Source organism: Gouania willdenowi, chromosome 16 (genome assembly GCF_900634775.1).
Source record: "Gouania willdenowi chromosome 16, fGouWil2.1, whole genome shotgun sequence".
NCBI classification, from domain to species: domain Eukaryota; kingdom Metazoa; phylum Chordata; class Actinopteri; order Blenniiformes; family Gobiesocidae; genus Gouania; species Gouania willdenowi.
Genome location: NC_041059.1, coordinates 17,651,199 through 17,666,246, shown reverse-complemented (window position 1 = coordinate 17,666,246; position 15,048 = coordinate 17,651,199). Strand labels below are relative to the sequence as shown.

The 15,048-nt window shown below is 40.4% G+C and overlaps 1 protein-coding gene across 2 annotated transcripts in view; it reads right to left on the bottom strand.

Moving 5' to 3' along the window:
• The window catches only part of kirrel3l (kirre like nephrin family adhesion molecule 3, like), a 35,118-nt gene extending 23,205 nt beyond the window's left edge, over positions 1 to 11,913 (bottom strand). For both annotated transcript variants that reach the window (XM_028471075.1, XM_028471076.1), the window contains exon 1: positions 11,392 to 11,913. The gene's annotated coding sequence lies outside the window, so the exon portion shown is untranslated. The remainder of the gene's footprint in view (positions 1 to 11,391) is intronic.
• Positions 11,914 to 15,048: the final 3,135 nt, after the last annotated feature.

Below are 15,048 nucleotides of genomic sequence, written 5' to 3'. Positions count from 1 at the left end.
CACTTCATTGTGTGCTTTGATTTGGGGTGTATTTTCTTTGGGGTTTTACTTTGAATGAAGAATGCACAGTGTTCAGTCAGGACAGATGTGTGAGTGTTATGTGACTGTTTTACCAAACATGTAGCAGACACCTTTTCATGAGCCGCTGTGGCACACGCGGTTGGACACACACTTAGGTAATAAGGCATCTGTGGCATGGTGGTGGCAAAGAAATGCTGGAAGGAAACTATGCCTGTATCATTGGTGGCCAGACCTCCACAGAGAAATCTCATTTTGTCATGGTGTGATAAGGCTTTTAAGTGTCTAACAGGAAGTGTCCCACACTAAAGAGCCACAGCCACGCAAGGAGAGCTACACTTAAAAGGGAAATAAGTTCAGTTCGGTTCAAATGCGTGGCATCCTTCAAGCTTTTGATATTTGGATTTATAGCTCCTTTTTTCTTTGCCTGACAGAAGTTTGACAGCAAAACGGGCATTTTGTGCAGGTCACATCTACAGTGAGGCCTCAGGTTTGGGACTCTGATTAACAAGTGAAGCGTTACAGGCTCTTAAGTCCATCTGGTGAGATGATCGATCGTTAGACACAGTGTGGAGATAACTCCCTCAGCTTGCCTGCTGGCTATCACTGATCCCATATCACTCTCACAGGATATGGGAGGAATCACAGGAAGTGGAGATCAATCTATATAGATTGTACTGTGTGATTAGAAATGGAAAAAAAAAAGAAAATGAAAATCCCATTTGATTTTTCTACTCCACTGCCCCTATGCCTACCTATGCTTATCTGAATTTGTCTGAGCTTGTTAGATTAATATTACTTTTTATATATATAAACCAGCTTCTAATATTTAGAGAGCCATGACTATTTCACCTATACTCATTTACTCTGTTTAGTCCATCCTGCTCTTAAATCTCACTTCTTGAGGGAGTCGTCTTTTAAATCTTAATTAAAACAGATTCCAAAAACCCCCATCCTCCCAAGGGCTGGTTGAAAGCAGCTTAGAACAATCAAGAGGACGGATTAGAAGTGAGAAGAAAATAAGAGAAGAGGAGACGCAAGAGGATGGAAGGGAAGGGGGGTAACAACAAGAATGGAACACTATTGAACAATATTGAGGCAAAAGAGGAAAAATGACCCGCTGCTGCTCGCCCCTGATGCTCTCTTCTTTCCCTTTTGCTTCATCTCTTCCTCTCATAGCTCTGGAGTCTTGGCCTGACCTATTGACATTCAGCTTCTCGGCAGATTAAGCAGCGAATAGAGCCTCTGGAAAAGGGTAAACACACTAGAGGAACAATGACCAACAGGCGGCAACCTTATTGGATTCTAATTAACTGCCAGGAGAGATGGTCGGGGCATGTTAAGTGCTGTGGAACACAAAAAAAGCCCCCCCATCTTGAGAACCACAAATCCTATCCCCTACTTACCCTGGTGGAATTGCAGATTGTTTCTGTCTTACGTTGTCTCACTCTGTACCTCTCTATCATTCATTTATTCCTCTTTTTGAAACTGTTTGCCCTGCGTTTCACATATGGCCCGCATGTAAATGGTAAACAGGGGCTTTTGAAAGTGCTACTGAGAATTTGTCATGTACGTCTGGCTTCCGGCTCCCATATCCTTTCGTGTTTTGCATTTTTTTTTAAACAAAAATAAAAATCAGACACATCCCTAAAGATGATTGCTTTAGCAACAAGATATAAATAGTTTGGAATATGTTAGATTATTTTCCATTAAAAAGATTGAATTCTGCAGTCAAGAAGGAAAAAGGAGAGGAAAACCTTTTTGTTTTTTTGCATTTTTCTGCAAAGGAAGAGGAGCTAAAAAGGGGAAAAAAACAAACTGGTGGGAAACCTCTAAAGGCACCCCCTGTTCCCTTTAGTTTTATTTTTCTTTGGTGCCTTTGCCCCATTGAACTGGTGCACTAATTTGAGTGTGAGTTCTCTCAACATGTGTGAACTTCTCACTGGCAGTAGGTCCCTTTGCCTTTGAGTGGTCCCTTGATTAGGCCAACTCACAATGGTGATGTGGTTTCTGGGGTCCCCAGAAGTGCAAATCTTAATTAGACTGGTCTCATTATTGTGTGTGAGTGTGAGATAGGGCCCTGGTCATGATGGGCTCAGGCTGACACCCGAGGGGGAAAAAACATCGCTCCAGGACACAGGTCCTTGTCACTTCAGCAACCATACATTTAAACCAATTCATTCATTGGTGTTAAAACACACACACACACACACACACACACACACACACACGTAAAGCCAACACATGTGCCAGTAAACAACCACACTTCACTGCCAATACACATACTGAGTGTATAGGTATTCCATGAACCCATTATTTTTTAACACATTACCTGGGATCAAAGAGGCAACAGCTGGAAGGAGAGAAAGTAAAAGGAACCTTTATTTGTGAAGAAAAATGGCAGCCTAGTGTTATGTTTGCTCTTCGGCAAACCAGGCAGAATAGAGGTTTCCAGCATTTCACACAACAGAAGAATCTCTTCCTTCATCGCAATCATGTGAACGTCTTTGAAATCCTCACAGAAAACCCATTTTAATCAAAGCTTGGAGGAAATGAATCAGACCTTCAGTTGTCATTCCTGCCTTAAGGTATAAAAGGGATCCACATGACCACTGTCCATTTCCACAGCATTACAGCTACAGTCATGGCTGTAATAGGTTGAAAAGGGGCCATTGATTTCTCTCATGCACCCTCTCTTTCACCCACAAAACTAGTGCGTGCCAGTTCTGCGAAACTCCGTCTTTTTTAACAAAACATCACATGCTCACATAAAACTCTGAACCAAAGAATCCCATTTTACTCTAAATATTCATCTGGAGCCAAAACCTTAATAAGCGATTGACCATATTAGATTTTCTAAAAAGAGAAGTAGCCTTGAGACACTAACAGCGTTTTGGCATAGGAACTTCTACAACATATTCCAACTCTTATCAACAGAAAAATATGTTATAGGAATAACATTTATCACCTCACAAACAAAGGTACAATAATAACATAAAATAATGAAATAATTCCTCTTCTGTATCACAAAAAAAAATATTTTTTTTTTATGTAATAAAATGTAGCTAGTTATTATGAAAGATAAATGAAAATTCCACTTAAAACTTCAATCAGCCATTTACAACTTAAGAGAAAATCAAAACCTTCTTTTAAACATTTTTCGAAATTATTTATGCTTAAGGAATCCAAAGAAGAGGTGATAAAAAGCAGCATGTGGTTAGTGAATGGCAGGTTACCGACCCTTTTCCTAGGGAGTTAAACAGCTGGGTTTAAATTGGCTTTAGAGAGACTCACCAGAACAATCGAGGAGTCATCTTGAGTCATTACGGTATGTCAGTCCACTGTTTGGAAGAATAAAGGTAGTTAGGCTGTGGTCTGTTGTGAATGGCTAATCTGAAGTGTGACGACTCGAGAGCTCCTCTCCACCAGCTTCAATAGGTCTGCAATCAGGCCTGACGTCCCTTCAATCTGGACAGCTGTTTTAACCAGCTAGTGATTGAGTGTCTTCATTAAGATCCTATTTGTCTTTCCCTGAACCACAGTCCAAACAAAGACTGTTGACATGCTTAACACTCCCATGTAACCTCCTTCACACAGAACCTTGCACATATAGAACTGTATTGGCACACCTGATTAGCTCCAACCTCAGTCTTGTTATTTGTAAGGTTTTCTGTCCAGTAAGTGTGTTAGATTGATCAAATTTGACAATGTTTGTCTCTATTACCGAGCCAACATCTTCTTATCTGCTTTTGTTCTGCATTATCACCTCTTTTCTTATCAAAAACATGTACCAGGTCATGTAGCTCGAGGGTTTTGGCATGAAGCTATTTTAATCCTGCCTGACCCAAGAAAACAGCCTATCTGAACCTGTATACTCACACAGACAGAGACCCTCACAAATAAGCCACAACAAACAGCTTTTTGTAGCAACACTCTGCCTTTGATCTGAAGAAGCTGAGATGAGATCTGTCCTCTCTCCCCTCTATGCTCTTTTACCCTTTTTTGCTTCTTCTTTACAACATCTCCTTATGCGTCCTCTTCCCCTCCCGCTGAGCAGGTGCATTAAACGAGGGGACTATTCTTGTAGCATTGGGCTGCACCTCAAGTACTGTCTGTGAAGAGGGCTTTTCTCTCCCTCCCTCTTATCTTTTATCCTTTCCATCGCCCCGTCTTCTTTACTCTCCCTATCCCTTACCCCTTATCCTACTCCTTTTAACATGTTCTATTGCACTCCTGGTTGTGAAATAGAGAAGACCAGGCCTCTCTTCTATTTGAATTCACCTACACCATGTGTTGTCCACGTCATTCTGTGCATCTTTCTTGTAGCCTATTGTGTTTTTAAGTTATATGTCTAATTATGTTGTCTCACTTATGTAATTAGCACAGAAATAAATGGCTGCCGTAGCTTTGTGTCTCTCTTTTGCCCCTCCCACTGTGGGCTCTGAGAAAACAAATTATGGAGAACAATAGGTACAAATGGCTTCTGCACCAAACCACATGATGGATGCAGCCTAGCATCCCTGCATCTCATCCCTCCCTTTTCCCCCTTCTCACTCACACTCTCCTCCCTTCTCCATTATGTCCCACTCTACATGTCTCTGTTTGGAAACAGTGGAAGACTCGAGTACTTTCTTGCCCAACTACCCTATCATTATATGGCTGTCATCTGCCTTCCCCTCTTGGCAATGAAACTATATTTACATTGACATCATATTAAGCGAGGTCCTTTAGCTACCCCTTTATTTTTTTCACTTCTCCTGCTGTCGTATCCAGTGGTACTCTCTACCTTTCTATACCCAAGAGCTTTACAGTGACTGTAAAGAAAACGCCTGGGACATTCTAAAGCAAACAGCATGCATCCATTGCCATATCCCCATCTGTGGATAGTCTGTGCAGGGAACAATCAGTCCCTCTCCTCCTCTGCCTCATACTTCTTTCAGCCTCCTGGGACTCCTGCACAGCAGTAGGATGCCTCAGTCAGATGGGTGCAATGTGCTGGAACAATGGTTGAGCTGCTTCCTCCAGGAGGGGTGTTAGGTTTACTTCAGCCAGCTAGGGAAGCACTTAGTCATGTGCACTTGCCCTTTTTGCTGCAGGTTCCGTGGAATGTGACAAAAGAAAAAAAAAAAAGCCATTATCCAGCTCTCCTAAATCACCCTCTCTACATCCGATACCCACAACTGTCAACTGACACATGTACGCACACAATCTCACTCTGCATGTCCAAGCGTAGAATTGAGAGTTCATGTTTAGCCTGAGGTGATGAACAATCATCTTTCTATTAATCCCCTGCAGACTTGCAGTCAGTTACACCTTTGTTGTTTTTTCACCCTTCGCCGTGCTGAAAGAAAAACAGCAGGCTTGGTTTACACCAATACAAGCATATCCATTACCTGAAATACAAGGCTCCTGGCAGTAAATCCCTTTGACCCTTCTGCTTTCCTTTTCTTTTTTCCCTCTCTCTCCTACGAGCCCATTGTTGTCTTAGCATCAGCTTTCTTTACCCAACCCCACAGCAAGAGAGACACACCTTACCCCCACCCCCTTCTCCACCTCCCACACACCACTGTTATTCACATCTTCTCACAGCTCAATAACATTAACATGTTTTGCCACTGAGGGGGCTGCAGTTAAAAGCCTGATCAATAAGCTTTGACTGGCATTCCACAGTTGATAGCAAATTGGACGCTTTTTCATGTCGACCTCCCAGTGAGAGTTACTCAGACAGAATTCCTTACTGCGAAAACGGAAACCATGGCTTCACTTTACTTTTATGACCACATATGAGAGAAAGGGGAGAGCTATGGCCAATTCAGTTCTGTTCTGTGGAGCCCAGAAGATCCTCTCCAGCTCCATTACAGGGAAATCCCAAGACATTCCCAGGCCAGCCAAGATTTAATGGTAAAGCCACACACACAGTATTAGCTGATGTGTCATGTGCAGTTTTTACTGACGGGAAGAACATCTAATATCAAAAGGAGAGAGGTGTACTTAAAGAAATGAATAGTTTGCTATTACTCCCAAAACATTTTGCTTCAGATAAAGTGAGCATTTGGGGACCATAACTTAGATGACATGTCCTTAGAGTAGAAGCATCAATTGTAGGACAGTTGGACTTTCTAACCAGTCCATAAAAAGCACCCTAAGATGCCGAACACTATCCCAGCATACCATTCACTGCCCTGATGCATAAACTTGACTGCTTTGTGTTTACGTCTGTAAATGTGTGTATTTGAAGTTACTTCACTCAGCTGTTTGTTAGTCATTGCGATATCATGCATACATGCCATAAGCTCTACTTCACATCACTGAATTTATTAGACACGTTTAACAAAAATATAAAAGGGTAACCTTTGGTGAAACAAATATTATCTATGGTGTTTCTACTGTAACTGAGATCCTCCCAAATGTACAAAACCTTTCCTCAGGAACTGTCCTGATATGAGGTTTAAAAAACAAGGCTGGTGAAAATAACACATAGATATTGCTGCTACAAAGAAGACAAATTTCAAATTGCTATTGGTGTCTGTGTCCCAGCAGGGAGTATGAAATCCTTGTCTTGCTGGTAAAGAATTGATTGGAAAATAAAACTGAAATTGCAGGCCAGTGTCTGTGCTTTTTCTGCTCTGTGTGTTTGTGTGTGTGTGCGTGTGTATGTGTTGGATTCTGGGCTTAGTGACTTTTGAACAGTCATACATTGCATTACAACAATGTAACACGTCACTACAAGTCTTCCTTAACATAGTTGCTACTGTATAAATGTGGCCATTTCCCTGGCAGAGTTGTTTTAATGACATGCACTGAATTCATCTGTTTTTCTCTACCCTCTTCAGTTACTTTGTTTTGTACAGGAGAAAGGAAATGCAAATACTTTGTTGCCCGCTAGTCTGTATGCTGGATGATATTGTCTGAGGAGTCATAACGGCTAAAGAAGGAGACCATGAACGTGGTGGCAGGTAGCTGACACGGCCCTCCATTGTCCCTTTCCCTGTCATTTCCTCACTTGACTGCTACCCTAGAGAAAGACAAGGTGAAGAGTATGCAGAGACAGATACAAGGAGAGAATGAAGACAAGTCTGGATGGCCACCCATGCCAAAAAAATACGGTAATACAGAGACAGCCGAAGCCATCAACAGTTTGCTCCTTAGCTGCTTTAACTACACATATTTACACCATATTTACCTCAGGTGTGCAGTTTGGTTGATGAGAGCCACAATGAGACACTATCAAGGTTATCTGAGATTACTGGGATGTGAAAGCTGGTAAAAGATAAGCATTCATTGTTTAAAGTCCACTTTCTACTTCCTAAAATAGTGCAAGGATGTATGCAGGAAGGATGTGAAGAAGGTCAGAAAGACAATGCCATGTATGTAAAAGAAAAAATTAGATTAGTTTACTGGGGTGCACGGTGGCTTAATGGTTAGCACAGCCACCTCACATGAAGAACGTCCTGGGTTCAAGCTCTAGGGTGGACACGTGGTTCCTTTCTGTTTTTAGAGGTGCTTTGATCCCACATTTGATTAAAGTCTCTAAATTGCCCAGTAGAAGTGAGTGTGAGTGGTTGTGGTCATGTGTGTTTGCCCTGCATTGGACTAGCGCCCTATCCAGGGTGTGCCCCTACCTAACACCCAATGAGACCTGGAGATGGGCACCAGCACAAAAAGGAGCAAGCGGGTCAGAAAATGGATGGAAGAGATGGATTAGTTTGCGTGTGCCAACATGTTTACACGTGTAGAATGATATACTTGTTGTGTAGAAAAACAGACTAAAGTAAAGTCGACGTCTTAGATACTAAATTAATGACTTCTCAAGTATTAAAGGGGAAATAAAACACTCTGAGTGCCCTTTGTTATACATTATGCACAATTTAACAAATACATACTGTATTTCCTTTATATGAAAATATCCATGATTTACTTTCATTTTCCGTAGCTACTGCTCTGGTGTAGGGTCTGAGTTTTAAATGGTGCCCAGTGATGATAACATCATTAATCCTGCTGGTACTGTTCTAGCTCCTCCCCTCGGCTCCCAAAGTATAGGCTATCCACTTCTCTGCATTCTGGACCCACAGCTCCACCAGACGAACTGACATGATGAAGCCAGTTTGTTTAGGCTGTTTGCCCTGCTAGCTTTGCTTAGCATCTGGTTTGTTTGTCTCAAAGATTAAGAAATAGCAGACATGGCTGGTACAGTACAGTGAAACTGCGGATCACTCAATACCGTCTTTGCACTTGTTGAAGTGTCCATGTTATTCCAAAGGGTTAAATTTCTCTAATTAACAAAAACTAATAAAAAAAAAAACATTGAAATATTCATGCTTTATTACCAATTCATCAAAATATGTCTACTTCTCAAAGTGTTTCACTTCCCCTTAAACACTTAAATTTAGAAGTAACAAGACTGTGTCCTGATGGGAAAAAGGCAAAACCACATTACGCAGAGGAATCAAAGACAGAAAATCAACATAGGCCTAAAATGATCTGTATCTATGCCATGACTATGTCTCCTAAATAACGTAAGATTCACTCCTCTCTTCAAGACTGTGTTGGGATTCTGCTGTGTCTGCAATCTGGTCCCCCTCATATCTCACAGTCGTCAGTATCTGGCCGGGGCTCACATTGGCAAACTTTCAACCACTTGCCAATTTTATCTTTAATATCTTAAATTGCATCTTTTAAATTGAACTGAGTCAAGAAATGTTGCATGTTACGAGTTTTTTTTGAGGCAAAAAAACCCCAGAGGAATACAAAGACAAACACAAAACGAGAGAGAATGGGTAATAGAGGCGTTTACATGTGATTGTGTGAAGCTTGATATTAGTTAAATGTAATTCCAGTCTATAAAAATAAATAAATAACCCCATAGAGGTTAGTGTAACAAAATAACACGGCAAAAATAAACAAGATACAAAGTGTTAATATTATAAAATTCAATAAACTTTTAGAAAAATAAAGTTACCCACTTGAGGTACACATGATACTGCTAAATGCACCTCACACTGTTACTGTATCTCCAAGTATGTCTCCACGTGGTTAAGATGCATCAGTGTTAGCAACAGAGGTAGTGGTATAGGTTTTACTAATTCATCATGTCTCTTTCATTTCTGCATTCCTTTCCTATGTGTGGCTATTTCTGAGTTGTCTGGTGAGGCTTTTAAACTTTAGTAAAAGTTTGTTGTCTGCCTTTGGCTTAATATACAATCTTACATCCTCGAGTTCCATATTTTCTGCAACAAATGAAGCGAAGAATCAAGGTGCAGAATTTCCATGCACTGTGTTATACAGATATGAGCAGAGATATGAGCGGCAACATGACTTAATAGGAACGGGAAAAAAATTCTAATCTCATCGCACAGCCTTTGAACTCAGCCCAATGAGGCATCGGACGACCCAAAGCAAAAGGTTCCAAAGAAGAGCTCACAGTAGATTAGTCGGAATACTAAGGCAGTGAGAAGTCTGATGCCAGAGCCCAAGGCACTTATCGGGGGGAGGAAATCTCACTCACGATTATAATAATGATAATAAATATCATTAATCCACTTTTTTTTTTCACAAAATGTGTCTCTTATATATTTAATAGTGCAAAAAACTCTGAACACCTGGATTTTGTATAAGACGAACACAAAAAAAAATAAGTCTCTTAGCTTCTAATTAGGGCAGCTGTTGCCGTTTCCACTCTTTGATAAAGTGAGTGTGTTTGGGAGGGAGCAGGAGGAGTTTGTGTGAGTATGTGCTGATGGGGGGGGGGGGGGGGGCAATGTCTGGCTTCTGCCTTCTTGTCATCCAGCTGTTGCTAGTCAGTCAGTGTGAAGGTTTACTGGTCGCATTGTCCCACCGCTGAGCTTTGAGTAATGAGTATAGCACGTCAAACTGTGGTCACAGGTTTAAGATAAACAGACAACAAATGGTCAAACTGCTTGAAGGCAAAAGGACGAAAAACAATGGATTAGAGGATCCGTGTCCATGTTGAGCTGCAGTGTCATTCATACTGTATTAAATGTAATTAATCACAGACTCTTTACCAGCCAGCCATTGAATTTGAAAACTGTTGATAGATCAACAGTTGCTGAGTGTAAATTGCCAAGTGATTCTTTGCTGTAACTAGATCTGCACTAAACTATTCTAATAAATACTGCCAACTGCTCAGTATGCCTGCTTGTTTAAGATGATTATATTTCAACTGAAAAACACATAAATTATCTGAATCGTTCCATGTTCATTCTATTAAAGGATTAATTCAATAATAACTGTGATGTAGTGGTGTAGGGATTTGATTCATTACCGGTAAAAAGTGTCATTTGTTAGCCAAACATAAAAAAAGACAAATCACTTCTTCAAATGCAATTAATTTGCGTCATTTTTCGTGTGTGTGTGTGGACAGACAGACAGACAGACAGACAGACAGACAGACAGACAGACAGACAGACAGGTGTTTAATGGCTGCATGTCTTAAGAAAAACAAATGTTCTGTTTTGGTAATTTGTCCATTCCACTCACCCCCATCTCTCACTCACTTGTTGCCCCTCCTTTCCACACACACACACACACACACACACACACACACACAACACACACACCACACACACACACACACACACACACACACACACACACACACACACACACACACACACACTATCTCTCCCTGTATCTGCCTTGCATCACAAAATCACAAAACCAATGGAGCCACTGGAGAGACTGCGCTATAGTTTCTCTAGATGGATCAAGCACCCTTCCCTTCTCCGTTTTACGCACGGCTCCACATGCATAAATATGGACTCGCTACAAAACCAATCAAAACAAAAGAGCGACAACAAAACGTCTTAAAGTTATGTGTAAGTTTAATTCCACATGAGGACCAGACAGACTAACTTCGGGGAGATGATGCTGAGCTCACCACAAAACTGTGGAGGTCTCAGCGCTTCTTTTGCGCTGCCTTTCGCCCCTTTCAGTGTCCATTCTTAGACATAGACCCTCTGTTAAAAATATATAACTATAACATTTGTATATATTAAATTATGTTGCAAATTAATCTGGGTTTGGGGATCGTTAAACCCTAGTTAAACTTTGGAGCGCCCCGGAACGTAGAGCGAACGAGCAGGGATCGCGTCTGTTGATAGGAAAAAGCGATCAGATCAGACTCACACAGTTCTAATACACACATAATGACAGCTCATGGTGAATCTACTCTATACAGGAGATTTAAACATGGGCAGGCAAAGATGTAGCATTGCACCAGTGTCTCCACTGTACCAGCGCGCTGCGCTCTCAGTGTCTTGACGCAGCGCAGCAGGACAGAGTGCGATCCTTCCTCTCCATCTCTACATACCCGCATGGTGGTGAATATTACCCTTTAAAAAAAGCATGTCTTACCTGAGACCATAAGGCAAAAGATGAGGAGCAGTTGGATCATTTTTAGAGCTCCGGTTGATGCTTGTGTTGCCATGAATGGATCTTGGTCCCGTCTAAGCGACTGCGCTGCTTCTGGTCCACCGCGGCACCAGGTTCACGTTCACCGGACGGGCAAGCGCCCCGTCTACAATAGCATCCAGTGTACTGAAGTGTTCACGCAGGGTCCGAATAGTCTGTAGAGCCGCAGTTAACAATACATCTCCACAGTTGGTAACTTTCCCACTACATCAGCCTCTGGTTGAGCTCAGCAGCGCATCAGTGAGTTCAGCATCCGTCCACACTCCAGTCTCTCTCCACGGTGCGCAATGAAAACCCAAAGAAATCGCCTCCTCGCTTGTCAATCTTTCTGTAACACACTCACTGCGTCTTCTACACACGCACGCACACACACTCTCTCACACACGTTGAGCTCCGGTCTCCACGCGTTTGCTCACTCTGTCTAATGCGCACTGAAAGTCACCCAGTGTGGGAATCTAACCATCTGACGGCAGCGGAGTCTGAGGAGCCCCTCTCGCTCAGATGCTCGTTAGGGGGGCCACCGGCCCCCGCCTCCAGGGCACTCTGATTGGTGGAGAGGGCATCACGGGGAGAATATTTAAAACACAAATGCTCCATTAAAAGAGTTGAACACTCAGGTGGAGTTCAGAATCTACACAGGCAAGAAACGAGGGACTGGCTGTCAATTTTTATTTTTTGATTTGGTATTGAAGCCCGTTTCTGCCACTAAAATCACTATGAAAAGTCATAATTACGAGATAAAAAGTCATAATTATGAGAAAGAAAGTCATAATTGCGAGATAAGTCATAATTATGAGAAAGAAAGTCATAATTACGAGATAAGTCATAATTATGAGAAAGTAAGTCATAATTACGAGATAAGTCATAATTATGAGAAAGTAAGTCATAACTGTGAAATAAAAAGTCATAAATATGAGATAAAAAGTCATAAATATGAGATAAAAAGTCATAATTATGAGGAAGAAAGTCATAATTGTGAGATAAAAAGTCATAATTATGAGACAGAAAATCATAATTCTGAGATAGAAAGTCATAATTTTGAGAAAAATGTTTTATTTAAAAATATACATTGGAGACGTATTTATTTCTACACTATGTACCATGTGTTGAATTGACTAAACAGCCAAAATGTGTGTTTTTATTGAACTTTTATTCAAAGTTTAATTAACAATGGTAACAGTCAGTATCTGCTGCAAATGCCCAGTTTGTATCTCATAATTATGACTTTCTATCTCACATTTGACTTCATAAACTCATAATTATGACTTGCCCATGGTGATTTTTATTATTTTTTTTTAGTGGCAGAAACAGGCTTCCATAGATTTCAGATGTTGCACGGTGGGATGGGGAATAGAAAGTAGCCTATCCTCTTTACTTAAAAAAAGACAAGGTTTGATTCCAGATATTGGTCTTTGTGAATTTAGACAGCATTTTCTTTACTTTTCATGTTAGAGTGGTGAACACAGTCTCTGGATTAGCCTACATTGCCTTTAGAATTACTCCTCTTGCAATTTCTTTTGGTGCTTACCTTCAAAGTCAAAACCATATGCAAATCACAAAGAAGCTGTAAAATATATTGCTTCCATTAGGAAAAAAAAAGCTTACATTAAAAATGGTGTATATTGAGCCCTGTTGGAAACACTAGTGATTTTCTTCTTGTTAACAATGAAACAAAAGCAAAAAAAAATCCTATGTGTTTGTTTGTCTGTTTAAAGCTGCTATCCACTCTAATTTTTTATTAGATAAAATCATAGTTTATACCTCATAGATTAAGAAATCAAATGTAATTTACTTGAAAAGGAATTAAAAAAAGTCAAAATTGCTGCTGAAATGTTTCATTTACATGTAAACAATACGTCTGTTGTCATTTTTTGCACATTGCATTGTGGGATATGGAGTCCCAAACATGGATACATAGAAGGGTTTTTACTTCAAACTTACCAAGATATTTTTGGGTTTGTTCGCTAGACAAGGACAGTGATTCACTTGACACCATTTTTGTTGTAGTTGGTTCCCGAAGTTCCCTGTGATATCCGAATGAAGTAAAAAAAACCCTTCTGCACGAGTCTCTGCGCCTCCACATCCCACAAAGCAGTGTGTGCGAAAATGTCAACTAACTAACTCTTCGATTTATTGATTTATCAATGATTTTATCTAATAAGAATTATAGGGGGGTAGCAGCTTTGATGCTGACACTTTTCTAAGTTAAATCATGACAAGGTTTTTGCAAGTATGTGAACTCCTTAAGTATTTCAAACTATTTTAATTTATTTTATGTTACGGGGATCAAAACTGAAATTGAAACTGATACGTTCCTGTACGACCGTCTGTCTGCTTGTTTGATTTTGCAGTGGTGGTGCAACGGTTAAGGAAACGCCCTTATAATCAGATGGTCACCGGTTCTAATCCAACCTGTCGTCACTGTGGGATGTTCAGTAAGCCCCTTAACCCTAACTGCTCATGTTGTACGCTGCTTTGGATAAACGTCTATGTTAAATGAGACTGTAATTTGTTGTAATCTTGGACATTGTAAAAATTAAAAACAAAACACGTATAACATTATATTGCTCAGTGCCAAATGCTTCTGCAAATTCTCCAGGATCTGTAACTTGTATCTTATATCTAGATATTAAACAAGTAGACCATAGTAAAAGACTTTTTAGGTATTTTTTTTGCATTTCAAAAGAATCATACATGAACATAGATTTCTCAGAAACTCTGGATATCAGCTTTAAAGAGTAACTAAACCCCAAAACCACTTTTTTCCCTGTTTAAAACAAAGTGACTGAATAAAGCTGGAGATTGGCACCACTACCCCCGCAACCCTGAAAAGGTGCAAGCATGTCTAAATGGGTGGATGTTATATTTTGATGTAAGAGTGACTTCCTTCTATTGGTTGAAACTTAACTATTACTAACAAATTTTGCCATTGGCTGAAAATGGTGGTTTGTGATCTTTTTGTGGCTTCTTATGTCACAAACCACCAGTGTTGGCTCCGCCCCCTCCTATAAAAACTAGCACCTGTGGACTCTGCCATTTGTGTAATAATTGTGAATAGAGGTATAGTGAGTAGTTAGGAGACAGTTATCATACCATAGATTGTTTCTTTGGCGATGTTATAGTGTGTCTTAACAGCTCCAGGAGCCCCGCCCATAATCAAACCATTTTTTTGAATTTCCAGCCTAGACATCAGCCAAAGCCTTGAGGTTAAGTTACTCCAAAATTAATTTACAACATTATTTTGTTCTACTGACATGGAGGAGCACTTGTTTTTCAGTAATGCAGGGGTTCTCAAAGTTTTTGGATCAAGGAACCCTGTACAAGGGAGATTTTTCAAAGACCCTCCCTCATAATCCATAATGCCATTTGTAGTCCTACATGCTATTGGAATGAGCCATTCAATGATCTTTCGACCTACGTAAATATTTAATATCTTTGTAGTAAAAATTTACTTGAAGAGTTCCTGGGCTCGTCTTGTACAACATAAAATGTGTTTAATGCATTACCAATAATCACATATACTGTATATATAGGAGTCCCCGGACACCAATTTGAGAACCACTGCAGTAAGGCACTATAGCTTATCTGTTGCAAAATTAC